Here is an 18,540-nt window from a genome sequence, read left to right as displayed (position 1 = left end):
TATAGCGTGGGACACAGGCCAGAAGAGGCCTGCATCGCATCGCTGACACTGAGGTAAGTATAAGTGTTTTTTTTTATATATGCATGTATCTGTACAGAGGAAGATGTTCTAAGTTTGCTGTCTAAGGTGAAGACAAATAAGTCACAGGGGCCTGATGAGATACACCCAAAATTATTAAAAGAGCTTAGTGGTGAGCTGGCAAAACCGTTAACAGATTTATTTAACCAATCATTAGTAACAGGAGTCGTCCTGGAAGATTGGAAATTGGCAAATGTCGTGCCCATTCACAAGAAAGGTAGTAGGGAGGAATCGAGCAACTATAGACCAGTGAGTCTGACATCAATAGTAGGCAAATTAATGGAAACCCTATTAAAGGATAGGATTGTGGCACATCTAAAATCCCATGGATTGCAAGATGAAAAACAACATGGGTTTACTTCAGGGAGATCATGTCAAACAAATCTTATAGATTTTTTTGACTGGGTGACTAAAATAATAGACGGTGGAGGTGCAGTAGACATCGCATATCTAGATTTTAGTAAGGCTTTTGACACTGTCCCACATAGAAGACTTATCAATAAACTGCAGTCATTGAGCATGGACTCCCATATTGTTGAGTGGATTAGGCAGTGGCTGAGTGACAGACAACAGAGGGTTGTAGTCAATGGAGAACATTCAAAACAAGGTCATGTTACCAGTGGGGTTCCACAGGGATCTGTACTGGGACCAATTTTGTTTAATATCTTCATAAGTGATATTGCAAAAGGTCTCGATGGTAAGGTTTGTCTTTTTGCTGATGACACAAAGATATGTAACAGGGTTGATGTTCCTGGAGGGAAACGCCAAATGGAAAAGGATTTAGGAAAACTAGAAGAATGGTCAGAACTCTGGCAACTGAAATTTAATGTGGATAAGTGCAAGATAATGCACCTGGGGCGTAAAAACCCAAGGGCAGAATATAGAATATTTGACACAGTCCTGACCTCAGTATCTGAGGAAAGGGATTTAGGAGTAATTATTTCAGAAGACTTAAAGGTGGGAAGACAATGTAATAGAGCAGCACGAAATGCCAGCAGAATGCTTGGATGTATAGGGAGAGGTATAAGCAGTAGAAAGAGTGAAGTGCTTATGCCGCTGTACAGAACACTGGTGAGACCTCACTTGGAGTATTGTGCGCAGTACTGGAGGCCATATCTCCAGAAGGATATAGATACTCTAGAGAGAGTTCAGAGAAGAGCTACTAAACTAGTACACGGATTGCAGGATAAAACTTACCAGGAAAGGTTAAAGGACCTTAACATGTATAGCTTGGAAGAAAGACGAGACAGAGGGGATATGATAGAAACTTTTAAATACATAAAGGGAATCAACAAGGTAAAAGAGGAGAGAATATTTATAAGAAGAAAAACTACCACAAGAGGACACAGTTTTAAATTAGAGGGGCAAAGGTTTAAAAGTAATATAAGGAAGTATTACTTTACTGAGAGAGTAGTGGATGCATGGAATAGCCTTCCTGCAGAAGTGGTAGCTGCAAATACAGTGAAGGAGTTTAAGCATGCATGGGATAGGCATAAGGCTATCCTTCATATAAGATAGGGCCAGGGACTATTCATAGGATTCAGATATATTGGGCAGACTAGATGGGCCAAATGGTTCTTATCTGCCGACACATTCTATGTTTCTATGCAATACTTTTACTGGCACATTGCGGGGGGGGGGGGGGGGGCTGACTGTTATTACTGGCACATGATAGGGGGGGCTGTTATTACTGGCACATGATAGGGGGGGCTGTTATTACTGGCACATGATGGGGGGGCTTTTATTACTGGCACATGATGGGGGGGCTCTTATTACTGGCACATGGTTGGGGGGGTTGCTCTTGTTACTGGCACATTATTGGGGCCACTATAGGGGCATCTACTGAGGCCACAAAGAAGGGGTATTTTATATGGGGGCTCTTTACAGTAGAATTTTATACTGGGACACATTATGGTGGCCACTATGGGGAAGTGGGGAGAGGAGTACTATGGGGTCATCTACGGGGGACACTAAGAAGGGGTATTTTATTCTTGCAAATTAAGGGGGACACTGAGGGCATCTACTGGGGCATTTTATACTGGTACATTATGGGGGGCACTAGAAGGAAGGGGGAGAGGAGCACTATGGGGGCACTGTATAGGGGTATTTTATACTCGCACATTATGGGGGCACTATGGGGACATTACAAGGGGGTATTTTTTGCACTGTCACATTATAAGGAGAATTATTACTACTGGGGGGAGCATTATGGTGGGCTTTATTACTCCCCCATGGTATGACCCCCTAGTAGCAGCACCAGCCTCTCCCTGCTCTGCTCTCCCTCTGCCCCTTCTCCAAATACTTATTATAAAATCTTTCTCATTAGGATAAAACACAACATCAGCTCCGCCGAGCCCCCGGCTAAAGTGTTGAAGTGGTGTCCGGGATCCCCAAGGGCCAAGCCAAGTAATTGTAAGTTTTCATATGAAATATGTTTGTTATACATATATAGCATACACTGTGCCACACAATATACAGTATACCTCTACACTGTGTAGTCTGTTCTATAAGGACCATTGTTTTGTGGCGGCAGACAAAAAATAATCTGGAAGTGCCCTTCCCGAGACCAGGCTCTGGATCCGCCACTGGACACAGCTCACCGTCGGTCTCTTACAGCAGGTGGCCCGAGATTGTGTGAAAAACTATTTGTTACAAAGATTGTTTTCCTCTTTGTGTATGTTTAGGGGGGCGGGGCGCCACAAGATTAGTTCGCACAGGGCGCCTGAACACCTAAGGCCAGACCTGGTATCAGGAGGTAGCCGTGAAACACTCGGGTGTGTTGTAAAGTATCGGCAGTGCCACCTGCAACTCTATTTTGTGAATTGCAAAGTATGTGCTAAGCTCTGGTAGCCAAATACACGGAAATCCCGAGCCCCTCTTGGTTTGAACAGCTAGCAGCTCATGATGTTTTGCCAAAGCATAGTATATCACTACTTTATCAGTGGTTACTTTCAAAAAAAGACAAGGCCACTCCGGCCTATATAAGAGCATGGAAAACAGATCTAGATAGATCCTTCACCCCATAGGAAATGGCACAAATCTTTTTGAGGTCTCATGGCTTTTCCTGATGTATTAAAACGCAGGAACATTCCTTTAAAACTATGACACGGTGGTATAATGACCCATCTAAGCTCTTCAAAATGGGGTTCACAAGTAATGATTTATGTTGAAGATGAAACACCATGAAGGGTACCCTAGGTAATATTATGTAGTTCTGCCCAGATATCCGTTCTTTCTGGGACCGGATAGAACACCGACCCTTTTAATTGAAGCAGCCAGGTTACTGATACCTTTGAATTAGCTAAAGACCTCTTCTCCCACACTCGAGGAGTGGTATTATAAAGTTGACTAGATATTTTTGATGGAGGAGCTAGTGAATTGGGCTGCTAGGTCTCACTCTAAGTTTCTAAAGCTATGGAAACCATGGCAGGATTTCCGGGGTAAAAGGAAGGAGTAACAATACTGCTTCTCACGGCAGTGGTCTCACCAGCACTATGACTGCCGGACAGAGTAGATTTGCCCATTTAACTCTCTAAGCCTTTTGGGGCTCTATGTTTTTAACCTCTAAACATATTAGGGCCTTATGTTTTAGCCTCTAAATATATTGATGTACGTGTCACACAGGTGGTTGGGCTGGTACACATTAACTGTTGAGGTTCATGAGACATGTTGATGGGATTTATAATGAGTTACGGTTCTTTCAACTGATGTCTGGTTATTGGTTCCACAGGGTATATAGGTTATAGGTTCTGTTACCCCCTTCCCCAGATACCCCAATGTTTTACATCTTCCCCCCCCGGATCCCCCCAAGCTTGTAATTGTATTTTTCACTGCAATTTGGTATCTACGCATTACTTATAGATATATGTTACAAAGTGTATTGTTACCGTACCTTTGCCAATAAGTTTGTGTATGCCTTATGATTTTTGTATACATTTCCAGTCGCTGTACTATTTCAATAAAAAGAGATTTGTTTAAAAAAAAAAATAATTGCTATGAAGCCGATCCCTTTTCTATTTATGTGACTGGAGCTCTGGGACCTGTTTTTGGAATGAAAGTTGTTAGTTAGTCTGCAGTTCCAGGCAGTCTAAAGTACAGTAACAAATCAACAGCTAGTATTGCTGCCCCAGAACGGACTTTGCTAAGTCATTGTGTGGTTTGATCATCAAGGTCCACTCCTTCATTTCACCGTTTTTACTAGCTAGTTTCAAGTTTCTGTTTCTACAGAAATGAAACTTACAGCTACGTATGTTCACAATAAGAATTTTTTAATCCTTCTAATGCATTTGAAATAAATAAATGAAGCAACTCTGCAAATGGTTTAGATTAAAACATCCTACCATTGTGTGTTAGAGACTACAAATAAGTTAATATACTTCATTTTTCATCGGAATGGATCGGAGCAATACATGTCTGTTGCATTACATGTAAGGACAAGATGCATTGTTTTAATTTACCATATCTTATGTTGGAAAATGGAAAGAAAGTATGTGTCGGGTGATACTCTTCTGTGTTTTATTTTGTTTTCTTATTACGGTATTTACTACAAGCTCAAAATGACCCGACAACCTTTTTCTGTCGGTAGGATTACAGTGATGCCAAATTATTTTTTATTACCACTTTCTTTGCATCGCTATATTCTGACACCCATAACCTTTTAATGTTTCCATCTACAGAGCTGTGCGAGGGCTTGTTTTTCATGGCATGAACTGTAGCTTTTATTGGTCTCATTTTGGGGGTCATATGACCTTTTGAGCCCTTTTTATAAAATCTTTGGTGGGACAAGTTGACCAAAAAATTGCACATTTTTTTTTTTTTTTCCTTTACTGCATTCACCATGCAGGGAAAATATTTTTATATTTTAATAGTTTGGATATTTTAGGATGGGACTAAAATATCCAAATATCTTGGCACCAGACTGAGCCCATTAGAAAGGACTTCCAGTTTGGGCTCCATGAGTTCCATAGATGAAAGGTTAATAACATTATGTTGTTTTATCACGTCAGTTACTTTTGTTTCTCCTCAGATAGTGTGCTCCTCCTCCTCCAGCCCTGTGTCATATCTTGATTTTCTGGTTTGCTTTGGTATGTTATAGTGTGCAACTTCTACATCAGAGGCACCAGTATAGCTTTTCAACATTTCCAGTCCAGGTTTGTCTATTTTTATTTTTCTCTTTAAGATAGATTTAGGAGTTTCTATGTGTTTTTTTTCTTCAGCCTTAGATTGCATTCATCTCATAGTCTCTGCAGTGTAGAACTTGGATATTCTTTGTTTGTTCCAGTTTGTTCTTTTATTTCCATGATTTTCATTGGAATTTTGTTGAGCTGTAAATCTTCTTGAGTGACAATTTATTTCACTAATTTCAGTGAGAATTCAGTCAAAATCCTGTTGTACTCTTTAACAAATTGTTCATTGGTGTTTTCGTAATGCACGAACCATAAGAGGTCATAGTAGGTGAACTATATGTGTGGAACGTTTTGTGATCCCACCACGTTCTTTGCAACTCTTTCATTGCTTTTCGAGGTCCTAATTACCTTCTTTTTGTATTAGTCAGCAAACATATTGCTGCTACTTTGTTAATTATGTCTTGATCGACAAATCTATTGGTGCATATTATAGTATTGTGTACGGGTCTTGTTCACATTCTGTACCGCATTTTGTGTCCATATTATGAGTTATATATGGCTGATGAGTCTCTAAACAAGTTATTTATCCAAACTATATAGATATGATCCACCCAGAAGCTGATTATACAGTAGTTGGTAGGATCAGTTTACCTGTACATCAAAGGAAGTGTTGACCTGCAGTAGATAGACATTAAGCTGGCTCCCAGGCACAGTATTTTCAAACAGGACAAAGTGCAGCACAGCAATAGGGGGAATATGTTAATCCCCTTAGGACAGTTTTCTAGGTTAAAAAAAAAACTTGCAAACTCTAAGTTTGCTACTTTTTAAAGGGGATCTGACAGCAGATTTGTACCTATGACACTGGCTGACCTGTTACATGTGGGCTTGGCATGGGATGAGGTGACGTTTTCATTGGTACCATTTTGGTGCACATATGACTTTTTGATCACTCGATATTAAGCATTTTGTAAGGCGAGGTGTCAAAAAATGACTGTTCTGGCACAGTTTTTTTTTCTTTATTTTTAGTGTTCACCTGAGCTGGACGATCATGTGATATTTTTATAGAGCAGATTGTTACGGATGTGGTGATACCTAATGTCTATTTTTATTTTAGTTACGTTTTACACAGTAGAAGCATTTTTGACAAGAAAAATATCTTGTTTTTGTGTTGCCGTTTTCTGAAAGCCATATTTTTTTTATCTTTTGAGTGATTGTCTTGGGTATGGTCTAATTTTTTGCTGTATGAGATGACTGTTTGGTACCATGTTGGGGTATATACGATTTTTTGATCGCTTGGTATTACACTTTTTGTGAGTAAAAGTGACCAGAAAATGGCACTGTCTTAATTTTTTTATGGCATTCACCTTACGGGGTAGATCATGTGATATTTGTATAGAGCCGGTCGATATGGACGCAGCGATACCTAATATGTCTACTTTTTTTGTCCCACTTTGGGACTTCCACTTTTGGGGGTCTGATCCCCTCTACAATGCATTACAATATATCTGTATTGTAATGCATTGGCTGTAAGTGTATTGCACTGTGTAATACACTTACAGTCTGCTTGCCTGTGAGACCCAGAGGGCTGGGTTTCACAGGCTTTCATGGAAGGTAGCACGATGCCTATGGAAGGCATTGGGCTGTCTTCCCAACCACGGGGTCCCTGTCACCGCATCGCGGGGACCCGATGGGGATGGGGAGGGCGCTGGTCGGGAAAGTGTTAATATGTATCTATCAGGTGATGTATTTATACAATAATAACAATTTAACAATTTGTATTTAGTGTACTTATCTGTTTCAGTTTTATGTATTGTTCTGACCAATTGTGAGCGCGCTCCCTCTGCCCACCTGCTATGTTTATAATAGGGGAGAGTGCATCTAACCATTTATGCTATGATTAAGAGTGTACACAAATCACTGCAGAAAATGCACCAAAATGATACACAACTGACAATACTAGCTAATTCCTCAGGCCGATGTTAAAAGCTGAGAACTTGCCAATATCTTCCAGTCAGGAACATATCGGAGCCCCTCATGCACCACGTCACGGTGTCTCAGCACGCATGGGGTCCTACCACTTAAACGCCCGTGGTGTGTGAACAGGGTCTGAATCAGTGCTAGAAATTAACTCACAGCCAGGCTCTCACATTCCTTTCATAGTGGTATCACCAATGCACTGTGAGGTAGGATAAAGCTGTGAGCCGCACCCACAACAGACCATGTGACACAGAAGCTACCAGGTGCAAAAGAATGTTACCAACAAAATGAAGTGGCACATTCCATGTACAGTACAGACCAAAAGTTTGGACACACCTTCTCATTCAAAGAGTTTTCTTTATTTTCATGACTATGAAAATTGTAGATTCACACTGAAGGCATCAAAACTATGAATTAACACTTGTGGAATTATATACATAACAAACAAGTGTGAAACAACTGAAAATATATCATATTCTAGGTTCTTCAAAGTAGCCACCTTTTGCTTTGATTACTGCTTTGCACACTCTTGGCATTCTCTTGATGAGCTTCAAGAGGTAGTCCCCTGTCAGGTTTAATAAGTGGGATTTCTTGCCTTATAAATGGGGTTGGGACCATCAGTTGCGTTGAGGAGAAGTCAGGTGGATACACAGCTGATAGTCCTACTGAATAGACTGTTAGAATTTGTATTATGGCAAGAAAAAAGCAGCTAAGTAAAGAAAAACGACTGGCCATCATTACTTTAAGAAATGAAGGTCAGTCAGTCAGCCGAAAAATTGGGAAAACTTTGAAAGTAAGGGCTATTTGACCATGAAGGAGAGTGATGGGGTGCTGCGCCAGATGACCTGGCCTCCACAGTCACCGGACTTGAACCCAATTGAGATGGTTTGTGGTGAGCTGGACCGCAGAGTGAAGGCAAAAGGGCCAACAAGTGTTGAAGCATCTCTGCGAACTCCTTCAAGACTGTTGGAAGACCATTTCAGGGGACTACCTCTTGAAGCTCATCAAGAGAATGCCAAGAGTGTGCAAAGCAGTAATCAAAGCAAAAGGTGGCTACTTTGAAGAACCTAGAATATGACATATTTTCAGTTGTTTCACACTTGTTTGTTATGTATATAATTCCACATGTGTTAATTCATAGTTTTGATGCCTTCATAGTCATGAACAGGGCCGATGCAAGGATTTTTGCCGCCCTAGGCAAGATAAAAATTGACGCCCCCCCCCTTATCAGATGATCTGCCCATATCATGTTCCACCCCTTTCTCAGCTTTTAAATTAAAAGAACTGCTATGTTTCCCTTAGGGTTAATCCAGCTTCTTGTAGCCGTCTCTTTTTGCGGAACGGAATTGCGGACCCATACATTTCTATGGGGCCGCACAACGTGCGGCCCCGATCCGGAACTGCGGACCCGGATCTACAATTCCGTTACTGAAAAAAATAGAACATGTCCGCAATAGTGCCGGCAATGTGCAGTCCGCAAAGTGCGGAACGCACATTGCCGCTGTCTGTGTTTTGTGGATCCGCAAAACACACACGGATGTGTGACTGGACCCTAAATGTGATGTAAATTAGTTTCCAATGTAGTATTAATAACTAAACAATTACATAATAAACATATTGCATTGTCTACTTACCACCAGGACAATAAGATGATCTGGTCTCTGGCTGCAGTCTGGCTCTGGGGACTCCCTTGTCACTCTCTTCCTCCCCCCCTCCCTTGTCACTCTCATTATTCCCCCCCCCCTCTCCCTTGTCACTCTCATTATTTCCCCCCCCTCTCCCTTGTCACTCTCATTATCCCCCCCCCTCTCCCTTGTCACTCTCATTATTCCCCCCTCCCTTGTCACTCTCATTATTTCCACCCCCCTCTCTCTTGTCACTCTCATTATTCCCCCCCCCCTCTCCCTTGTCACTCTCATTATTTCCACCCCCCCTCCCTTTCCTTTGTCACTCTCATTATTTCCACCCCCCCTCCCTTGTCACTCTCATTATTTCCCCCCCCTCTCCCTTGTCACTCTCATTATTTCCCCCCCTCTCCCTTGTCACTCTCATTATTCCCCCCCCTCTCCCTTGTCACTCTCATTATTCCCCCCTCCCTTGTCACTCTCATTATTTCCTCCCCCCTCTCTCTTGTCACTCTCATTATTCCCCCCCCCCTCTCCCTTGTCACTCTCATTATTTCCACCCCCCCTCCCTTTCCTTTGTCACTCTCATTATTTCCACCCCCCCTCCCTTGTCACTCTCATTTTTTCCCCCCCTCTCCCTTGTCACTCTCATTATTTCCCCCCCCCTCTCCCTTGTCACTCTCATTATTCCCCCCCTCTCCCTTGTCACTCTCATTATTCCCCCCCCTCCCTTGTCACTCTCATTATTTCCCCCCCTCCCTTGTCACTCTCATTATTTCCCCCCCTCCCTTGTCACTCTCATTATTTTCACCCCCTCTCCCTTGTCACTCTCATTATTTCCACCCCCCCCTCCCTTGTCACTCTCATTATTTCCACCCCCCCTCCCCCCTTGTCACTCTCATTATTTCCACCCCCCCTTGTCACTCATTATTTCCCCCCCCTCCCCCCCTGTCACTCATTATTTCCACCCCCCTCCCCCTTGTCACTCATTATTTCCACCCCCCCTCCCCCCTTGTCACTCTCATTCCCCCCCACCTCTAGTGTAGCGTGGCCGAGCTCTGTTTGATCCGCGGTACAGGAGCATTTGTTTCCTGTACCCGGCCGGACTGACAGGAAGTGCACACTAAGTGAGCACTTCTTGTCAGTCCGGCCGGGTACAGGAAACAAAAGCTCCTGTACCGCGGACCGAACAGAGCTCGGCCGCGCTACATTAACAACAGCACACAGCAGGCGCAGGCAGTATTCTTTAGAGCGGCAAGCGCTCAGCCTCAGCCGGCGCCGCATGAGGGGCGCCGCCGGCCGCCCGAACTTATATAAGCAACTTTTTTTTTTTTTTTTTACCGCAACGGGCGCCGGGCGCCCCCTGCTGCATGGCGCCCTAGGCGACTGCCTAAGTCGCCCTACTGGTGGCGCCGGCCCTGGTCATGAAAATAAAGAAAACTCTTTGAATGAGAAGGTGTGTCCAAACTTTTGGTCTGTACTGTACATAAAGACAAAAACTCACTGAAAAAAGTGGCCTAAACGGGTGGAAATGTTCCAAACCCAGACACTGTAGCGCGTCTATAACCGGGTGAACATATCCTCCGCATGCGGTCCACAGACAACAGCAATCCCCAGCAAAAAATGCGTACAATGGAGGATGCCGGTGCGGACCGCATGCACCACAAGGACATCTTACACAAAATGATACATTGTTGAGAGGAAAAAATATATATACACACAAATCACTGCAGAAAATGCACTAAAATGATACGCAACTGACAATACTAGCTAATTCCTCAGGCCGATGTTAAAAGCTGAGAACTTTGCCAATATCTTCCAGTCAGGAACATATCGTGCACCTCATGCACCACGTCACGGTGTCTCAGCACGCATGGGGTCCTAACACTAAAACGCCTGTGGTGTGTGAACAGGCTAGCTAGTATTGTCAGTTGCGTATCATTTTGGTGCATTTTCTGCAGTGATTTGTGTGTGTATATATATATATTTTCCTCTACACAATGTATCATTTTGTGTAAGATGTCCTTGTGGTGCATGCGGTCCGCACCGGCATCTTCCATTGTACGCATTTTTTGCTGGGGATTGCTGTTGTCTGCGGACCACATGCGGAGGAATTGCTCACCAGGTTATAGACGCGCTACAGTGTCTGGGTTTGGAACATTTCCACCCGTTTAGGCCACTTTTTTCAGTGAGTTTTTGTCTTTATGATTAAGAGTGTACCACACCACAGTCAATATAGATATTGGAATTTAGTGCCAAGCTGGACTTTGTCCTATTAGAAAATATTGAACATCTCTGCTCTGTCCATCATTGGGGTTCTTGGACTACTTGATCATTGAGTACATTAATTCTCTGGGGACCAGGACAAACATCTGCTTGGGGAAGTTCACCATCCTGAACAGAGCTTGTCCAGCCGCTATGGTACAAGAAGTCAGGATCTCAGTGTGCAGCGTCCCACTAGCTTACGTGGGCACTGTGTATACTATTCAGTGAAATCCCTTTTTACCAGGCTGTCAGGTGCACCACATACATCTCACCACTAGATGGGGTAGCACCACAGTATATATAGGACAGTTCAGGCCTAGTTAAGGAGTTGGGAAGATGTAGTGGTTGAGTGCAGGAGTGTGGAGGAGGTAGGAGAGGTCTCCTCTCAGCTCTCTCTCTCTCTTGGGCTCCACGGCCCAGAGGAACCATCGTTTGGATCTCAGTACCAGGCCGGGAAGTCAGGCAGAGGAAAAGTCTCTATTCTACCATCCACTCCTCAGGAGTAGCAAGTGAATCTTGGTTAAGTTTATCAGTGGACAAAGACAAATGAAGGACAAAGCCATTATGTAATCTCACGCATTTCCAGGTCGAGCGAAGCTGGCACATGCGCACTTCGTTCTGTGAAGCCGATGCCAGGACACCGCACGGGCGCTGACATGAGTATCCACGGTGCATGCGTGAGATTTCGGGCGCAACAAACACATTACGTTGGCGATGAGCAGTGAATAAATTAGCAGTGGGGCGGTGCTGGGCTCCAAGATAATGGGCGCGGCTGGGCTCCAGCGGCCGGAGGGACGGCCCCTTGGGCTCCTTATTGAGGTAATTAGCATATTAATAAAACTATTTTATAGACAAATTACAAGACACAGGGCAGTAATACTAGTATATTTTAATGTAAATCATGGAGACTCATGTGGTGATGTTAATAGCTCAGTAAGTGAAATCCAGGTGACAGTGTCCCTTTAAGTTACAGGAAATTGACAGGTCTTGTATCTCAGTGTTGTTGTTTGAAGGGGTTTCTGGGACTTCAAAACTGATGGGCTATTCTTAGTATATATCATCAATATTAGATTAATGGAGATCCAGCTCCCAGCACAGCCTTTGTTCAATTGAAGCAGCACTCCAATTGTTCTAGTCATTGTTTACCAGGAAAAATGTTGTACTTTTGGCACTTGCAGTGCCTAATATCAGTCACATGCGCTTGAATGAGACTACTTAGTTCTACATTTTTGGATACATAACTGTTACTATTCTGCCACCAATGTACGCGAGAGAAGCCTTTGATGTGTGTGAGTGGCAATCTCTTGTACAAGCAATGGAAGATAGTGAACTTGCTATACTCATTTCCCTAGTGACACCAGTTGCATGAGTTGCAGAATTCCAATTAGGGAGATGCAATGGATATGTCTTTGGGTAATTTATTAAATGTATCTTGAGAAAGGAAAGGTCAAAAGAAAATCCTCTCTCCAGCTCTGTGAAATTTGTCTGAAAACAGGAAAAGACTGCAGGACACAGAATATTAGCTCACAGAATAGGAGGTGAGGGACATAATGTAATTACAAAAAATATGTAGAAAAGAACCGCGGCACTTCAATGTCTTTAAAAACTGTTAGTGTTCTATTCCCACCGGACAAGCAACGTTTCGCCTCTGCGAGTCTTTATCGAGCTTGATAAAGACTCGCAGAGTCGAAATGTTGCTTGTCCGGTGGGAATAAAACACAATACCAGTTTTTGAAGACATTGGAGTGCCACAGTTCTTTTCTACATATTTTTTGTATTGGGAGTCCATTGGGCCGGGACTCGACGCTGCTGGCACCACCACTAAATTGATGTTCTGAGAAGTATCAGTAAGTAGTGCTGTCTTACCTACTACGTTTTCTAATAATGTAATTACAACTGCAGATAACTTACATTAAACCAAATATAACAATGTCCAGATGACAGCAAAGCATACTAAACATAGTAGATAATAGATATGCAGCATGCATTGCAAAATAGGGGGGTTACAAATTGTTACAGTTGTTACAGTTACGCTCTGGCTGATACTTTGTTGCAACCATGTATTTCGGTTATTTAAGACATGAAAGCCGGGTCATTTGGTACTTGCCCGAATTGAACAGTGATACCCCAGATTGCTATGCCATGGAGCCCATTCGGATAACGAAAGACTATGTGAAAGTAAAGACTTTGGCTCCATGGTGATTCTACCGTATTCGTGTAGTCTGAGTGCCATTTACCTAATAATATGCACTCAGACCGGAGCTATCTGGGGATGTGTTACATGTCTATGTTTACTGTAATGGTTGTGACATTGTATGTTGGAGTAGTGATTTCTGTCCTATTGTCTCCACGTGTGTATTGGCAATCTCCCTTTGTCCTGAGAGATAATTGAATTACTCCTCGGTTGTCTCCGGGGCAGAGAGGAGAAAACCAGAATGCATTGTGGGGATGTAGTGTGTCCTGAACTGTTGTTTATCTGTCCTGTGTCACAGTCTTTCATCTGGTCCCCTAGGGGAGTGTCCACCAGATGGGGACCTGCATAAATACGGGCGGGTAGCCCTCAGTAAAGAGAGATTCTGCTTCTTACCCTCAGTTCGTGCTTTGACTCGTTTTGTAGAGCATCACTAATCACCAGCCCTTGTAAGAGCTCTCTGGATTTCATCTACACCTACAGGAGCATGGATGACTGCTAAAAGGAACCTAACAGCGCTCTCTAGAATTTGGGGACAAGGACATCTAAGCGGTCCAACCCTCAGCCAGCCTGATGCAACCGTAACACAAATGTATTTTTTTGTGTGGTAAATGCCTCTCTGTTTTATGCTGTATTTACTCCCACCACTAAGTGTGTCTCTTTCCCTTCCCAACAGGGAAAGAGGAACTTAGAACAGTCTAGAGTCTAAAAGTAAATGTCTGAACAGCAAAGATAGCAGATGAAAAATGTAGTGCTGACACACAAACCCTCCCTGGACCGAGGTACCAGCCAGGTCAAGGCCAGAAATAACTTTACCTGGAAAAGCAGACCATAAGAGAAAGGGAAGTGCAGAATAGAAGCTCTGTAGAGGTAAAGGGGGAGATTTATCAAACTGGGGTAAAGTAAAACTGGCTTAGTCGCCCATAGCAACCAATCAGATTCCACTTTTCATTTTTCACAGCTCCTTTGGAAAATGAAAAGTGGAATCTGGTTGCTATGGGCAACTAAGCCAGTTCTACTTAATACCAGTTTGATAAATCTCCCCCAAGGTGTCTTAAGAGGACCTATTGGCTCTCCAGGATTTTTGTTCAGGCGTTTTCTTCTGGTAACAAAAAATCCCAATGTGCAGGAGCACGTCGCCATAGCTGAAAGCACAAAAGCAAAAACAAACACAATGCAACAGCGCTCAAACAACAAATAACAAATTAAATACAATCGTGCCATACTCACTATAGAAAATGTACTAATGCTAATGCTACGTTATAAATGTGAGATTCTTGGCAAATACATTTTGTACAAAATTAATTGTGCCTGTCCGCCAACGACAAGGCAATATCTTTAGGACACGAACCTACGCTAAATCCTACCTACACTGGTGCCATACTGCCCTCTATTAAATTCAGGGAATGCAGGCTCCACATGCATGCTGGGCCCACTCTGTATTTTACCTATCCAGGTGCCAAATGGCTTCCAATAAATGCAGGAAGAGCAGGCTGCAGCTTTATGTTTTAAATCAGCCTATGGGACAGACAGGTTGGTTAGTAGTGCACGACCAATGGAGTCAGCCACACCAATAATGCAGACTGCAAAGAAAAAAAGTGGGGGTTAGTCAGCACATCCCAATGCCCAGGTGTACGTTGCCATGGCTAAAAGCACAAAAGCAAACCAACACAATGTAACAGCATTGTGCAAACACAAAGAAAAAAGTAAATACAATAGTGCCATACTCACAATAGAAAAGTGAGTATGGCACTATTGTGTTTAGGCTACTTTCACAAAACGGATCAGTTTTGCCCTTAATGCATTCTGAATGGAAATGGATCCGCTCAGAATGCATCAGTTTGCCTCCGTTCTGCTTCCATTCCGCTTTGGATGCGGACACCAAAACGCTGCTTGCAGTGTTTTGGTGTCCGTCTGACGAAACTGAGCCAAACGGATCCGTCCTGACACACAATGTAAGTCAATGGGGACGGATCCGTTTTCACTGACACAATATGGCACAATAGAAATAGACAATAGACTTTCAATAGTGTTCAAGACGGATTCGTTTTGGCTATGTTACAGATAATACAAACTGATCCGTTCTGAACGCATGGTTGTATTATCTGAACGGATGCGTTTGTGCAGATCCACAATGGATCCACACCAAACGCGAGTGTGAAAGTACCCTTAGGCCCCTTGCAGACGATCGTGTCCGGATAAGGCCCGGATGCGTTGCGGCAAACCCGCGCGAGTAGGTACCAAATTGCAGTCAATTTTGACTGCGATTGCGTTCCGTTGGTCAGTTTTTATCGCGCGGGTGCAATGTGTTTTGCACACGCGTGATAAAAAACTGAATGTGGTACCCAGACCCGAACTTCTTCACAGAAGTTCAGGTTTGGGTTCAAGGTTGTGTAGATTGCATTATTTTCCCTTATAACATGGTTATAAGGGAAAATAATAGCATTCCTAATACAGAATGCATAGTACAATAGGGCTGGAGGGGTTAAAAATTTTTTTTTTACTCAACTTAATCCACTTGTTCACGCAGCCGGCATCTCTTCTGTCTTCTTCTTTGAGGAATAGGACTTTTGATGACGTCACTGCGCTCATCACATGGTCTATCACATGATATTTTACCATGGTGATGGATCATGTGATGAGCGTAGTGACGTCATCAAAGGTCCAATTCCTCAAAGAAGAAGACAGAAGAGATGCCGGCTGCGCGAACAGGTGGATTAAGGTGAGTTAAATTATTATTTATTTATTTTTAACCCCTCCAGCGCTATTGTACTATGCATTCTGTATTCAGAATGCTATTATTTTCCCTTATAACCATGTTATAAGAGAAAATAATAAAGATCGGGTCCCTATCCCGTCTCGTAGCAACCGTGCGTGAAAATCGCACTGCATCCGCACTTGCTTGCGGATGCTTGCGATTTTCACGCAGCCCCATTCACCTCTATGGGGCCTGCGTTGCGTGAAAAACACAGAATATAGAACATGCTGCGATTTTCACGCAAAGCACAAGTGATGCGTGAAAATCACCGCTCGTGTGCACAGCCCCATAGAAATGAATGGGTCCGGATTCAGTGCGGGTGCAATGCGTTCACCTCGCGCATTGCACCCGCGCTGAAAACTTGCTCGTGTGAAAGGGGCCTTACTTTGTTACTTGCGTTTGCACAGTGCTGTTGCATTGTGTTTGTTTTCATTTTCTTCTGGTGCCTTGACAAACACTGGAGCAGATTGACCATTTGGGTAAAAGAATATCCACATCCTGCAGAGGACATTGCGATAGTGTACTGTAAGTACAGCAACCTGTTCATAAAAGATGCAGCGCGCAGTCTGATGTTTAGGGTCCGTCCTGAGGTTGCATTGTAGAGAATGGGGAATTCTTGTGTATAAGTCAGCTAGAGAACGGGTAATTGAAGAAGATTGCTTTAAAGGAACATCTTGGCCTATTAACTTCCTGTGCAGCCGTGTCACCTGTAACAACTGTGAAAAGTGCATTTCTGAAAATATGACAGTCCATTGCATGCTAAGAAGTGTAACTGATGTGTTTCAACTTAACCCTTCAGTAAAGAACCAGTCTGCTGTTAACCTGGCCTCATTAATTCTTGGACTGCTACACGGCACCGATACCTAAAGCTGCACAAAGGGACCCTACCTTGCACCTTACCTGAACCTTCATCATCAAGGACACCTAAACCAACCCCAGGCAGGGGGACCTGAAAACCAGAGAGCGCCCAGAAGGTAAGAACAGATGCGTCATTCCCATCACTGCACTGTCCAGGGGAGAGAGAGTGAGTGAGCGAGCACTATGACCACCATTCTTGCTACTATCACTCCTGTCCTCCTCCTCTCCCCTCTCCTGGGTTTGCTGCAGATATAACACTAAATACAATTAAATAGCGAGAAGCCATTAGCTGGGACAGCATAGTTCTGTTTTATTTTTAAAAACAAAAAACAAGTTTTATTAAGGTTTTAGCATGTTATAAAAAAATCCAATCATAAAGAGAATAAATAAAATTTTGTAACAAAATTAGGAAAATCTTCACACACACATATATCAAATGGAGAAAAACAGAACTGGATCGCACATCCACAACCTATGCTTTGATAACCTCGCTTCTCAGCGCAATGTTCAGTGTACTGCCCCCTATACTGCATGCTTATGCAAGCAGCATTAGTGTACATTTTGATCAAAAGGCATAAGCCCACTCACTGTGTCAAGGTTGCCTCTTTGAGTGGGACCTACTCTAAACTTGGCACAGCACTGCGAGGTGACCTCCAAATACTGCGCGGCGACCACCAGCGCCACAGCACCGGGGCAGCAGACGGCGGGACCCAGCAGCCAAACAACACCCCTGCTGCCTGGCAATGCCACTTACCCACCAGCACAGCAACAATGGCCACCACGCAGCAGCACACCATGTGAAAAAAGGCCACCACACGGTACTGCACCATATGAACAGTTGTCTAACTCAACATGTCCTAAGCTATCAGGAACTCCAACTGAAAGCTGGCAGGTCCATTCACACCTATATACTCCTGCTAATTAAAATCACCTGTGCCCAATGGGAGGAGTGCTGATACCAGTAATAAAGAAGAAAGATTGTATATACATACAGTACAGACCAAAAGTTTGGACACACCTTCTCATTCAAAGAGTTCTTTATTTTCATGACTATGAAGGCATCAAATCTATGAATTAACACATGTGGAATTATATACATAACAAACAAGTGTGAAACAACTGAAAATATGTCATATTCTAGGTTCTTCAAAGTAGCCACCTTTTGCTTTGATTACTGCTTTGCACACTCTTGGCATTCTCTTGATGAGCTTCAAGAGGTAGTCCCCTGAAATGGTCTTCCAACAGTCTTGAAGGAGTTCCCAGAGATGCTTAGCACTTGTTGGCCCTTTTGCCTTCACTCTGCGGTCCAGCTCACCCCAAACCATCTCGATTGGGTTCAGGTCCGGTGACTGTGGAGGCCAGGTCATCTGGCGCAGCACCCCATCACTCTCCTTCATGGTCAAATAGCCCTTACTTTCAAAGTTTTCCAAATTTTTCGGCTGACTGACTGACCTTCATTTCTTAAAGTAATGATGGCCACTCGTTTTTCTTTACTTAGAATTTGTATTATGGCAAGAAAAAAGCAGCTAACAGTCTATTCAGTAGGACTATCAGCTGTGTATCCACCTGACTTCTCCTCAACGCAACTGATGGTCCCAACCCCATTTATAAGGCAAGAAATCCCACTTATTAAACCTAACAGGGCACACCTGTGAAGTGAAA

The 18,540-nt window shown here is 43.3% G+C and overlaps 2 protein-coding genes across 8 annotated transcripts in view; both read left to right on the top strand.

Moving 5' to 3' along the window:
- LOC121000616 (zinc finger protein 436-like) overlaps positions 1-18,540 on the top strand; it is a 684,763-nt gene that overhangs the window by 114,510 nt on the left and 551,713 nt on the right. The gene's annotated exons all lie outside the window — the stretch shown is intronic.
- The window catches only part of LOC121000613 (sterile alpha motif domain-containing protein 9-like), a 78,107-nt gene continuing 64,017 nt past the window's right edge, over positions 4,451-18,540 (top strand). For 2 of the 6 annotated variants that reach the window (XM_040431160.1, XM_040431165.1), the window contains exons 1-2: positions 5,127-5,228; positions 16,820-16,994. The gene's annotated coding sequence lies outside the window, so the exon portion shown is untranslated. Of the gene's footprint in view, positions 4,506-5,126; positions 5,229-11,869; positions 11,891-16,467; positions 16,546-16,819; positions 16,995-18,540 lie in introns of those variants that run through there. The other 4 variants (XM_040431161.1, XM_040431162.1, XM_040431163.1 and 1 more) reach the window with 4 other exon arrangements.

The sequence above is a fragment of the Bufo bufo genome, chromosome 5 (assembly GCF_905171765.1).
Source record: "Bufo bufo chromosome 5, aBufBuf1.1, whole genome shotgun sequence".
Taxonomy (NCBI): domain Eukaryota; kingdom Metazoa; phylum Chordata; class Amphibia; order Anura; family Bufonidae; genus Bufo; species Bufo bufo.
The sequence above is the reverse complement of the archived record's forward strand: the minus strand, read 5'-3'. Positions and strand labels throughout refer to the sequence as shown.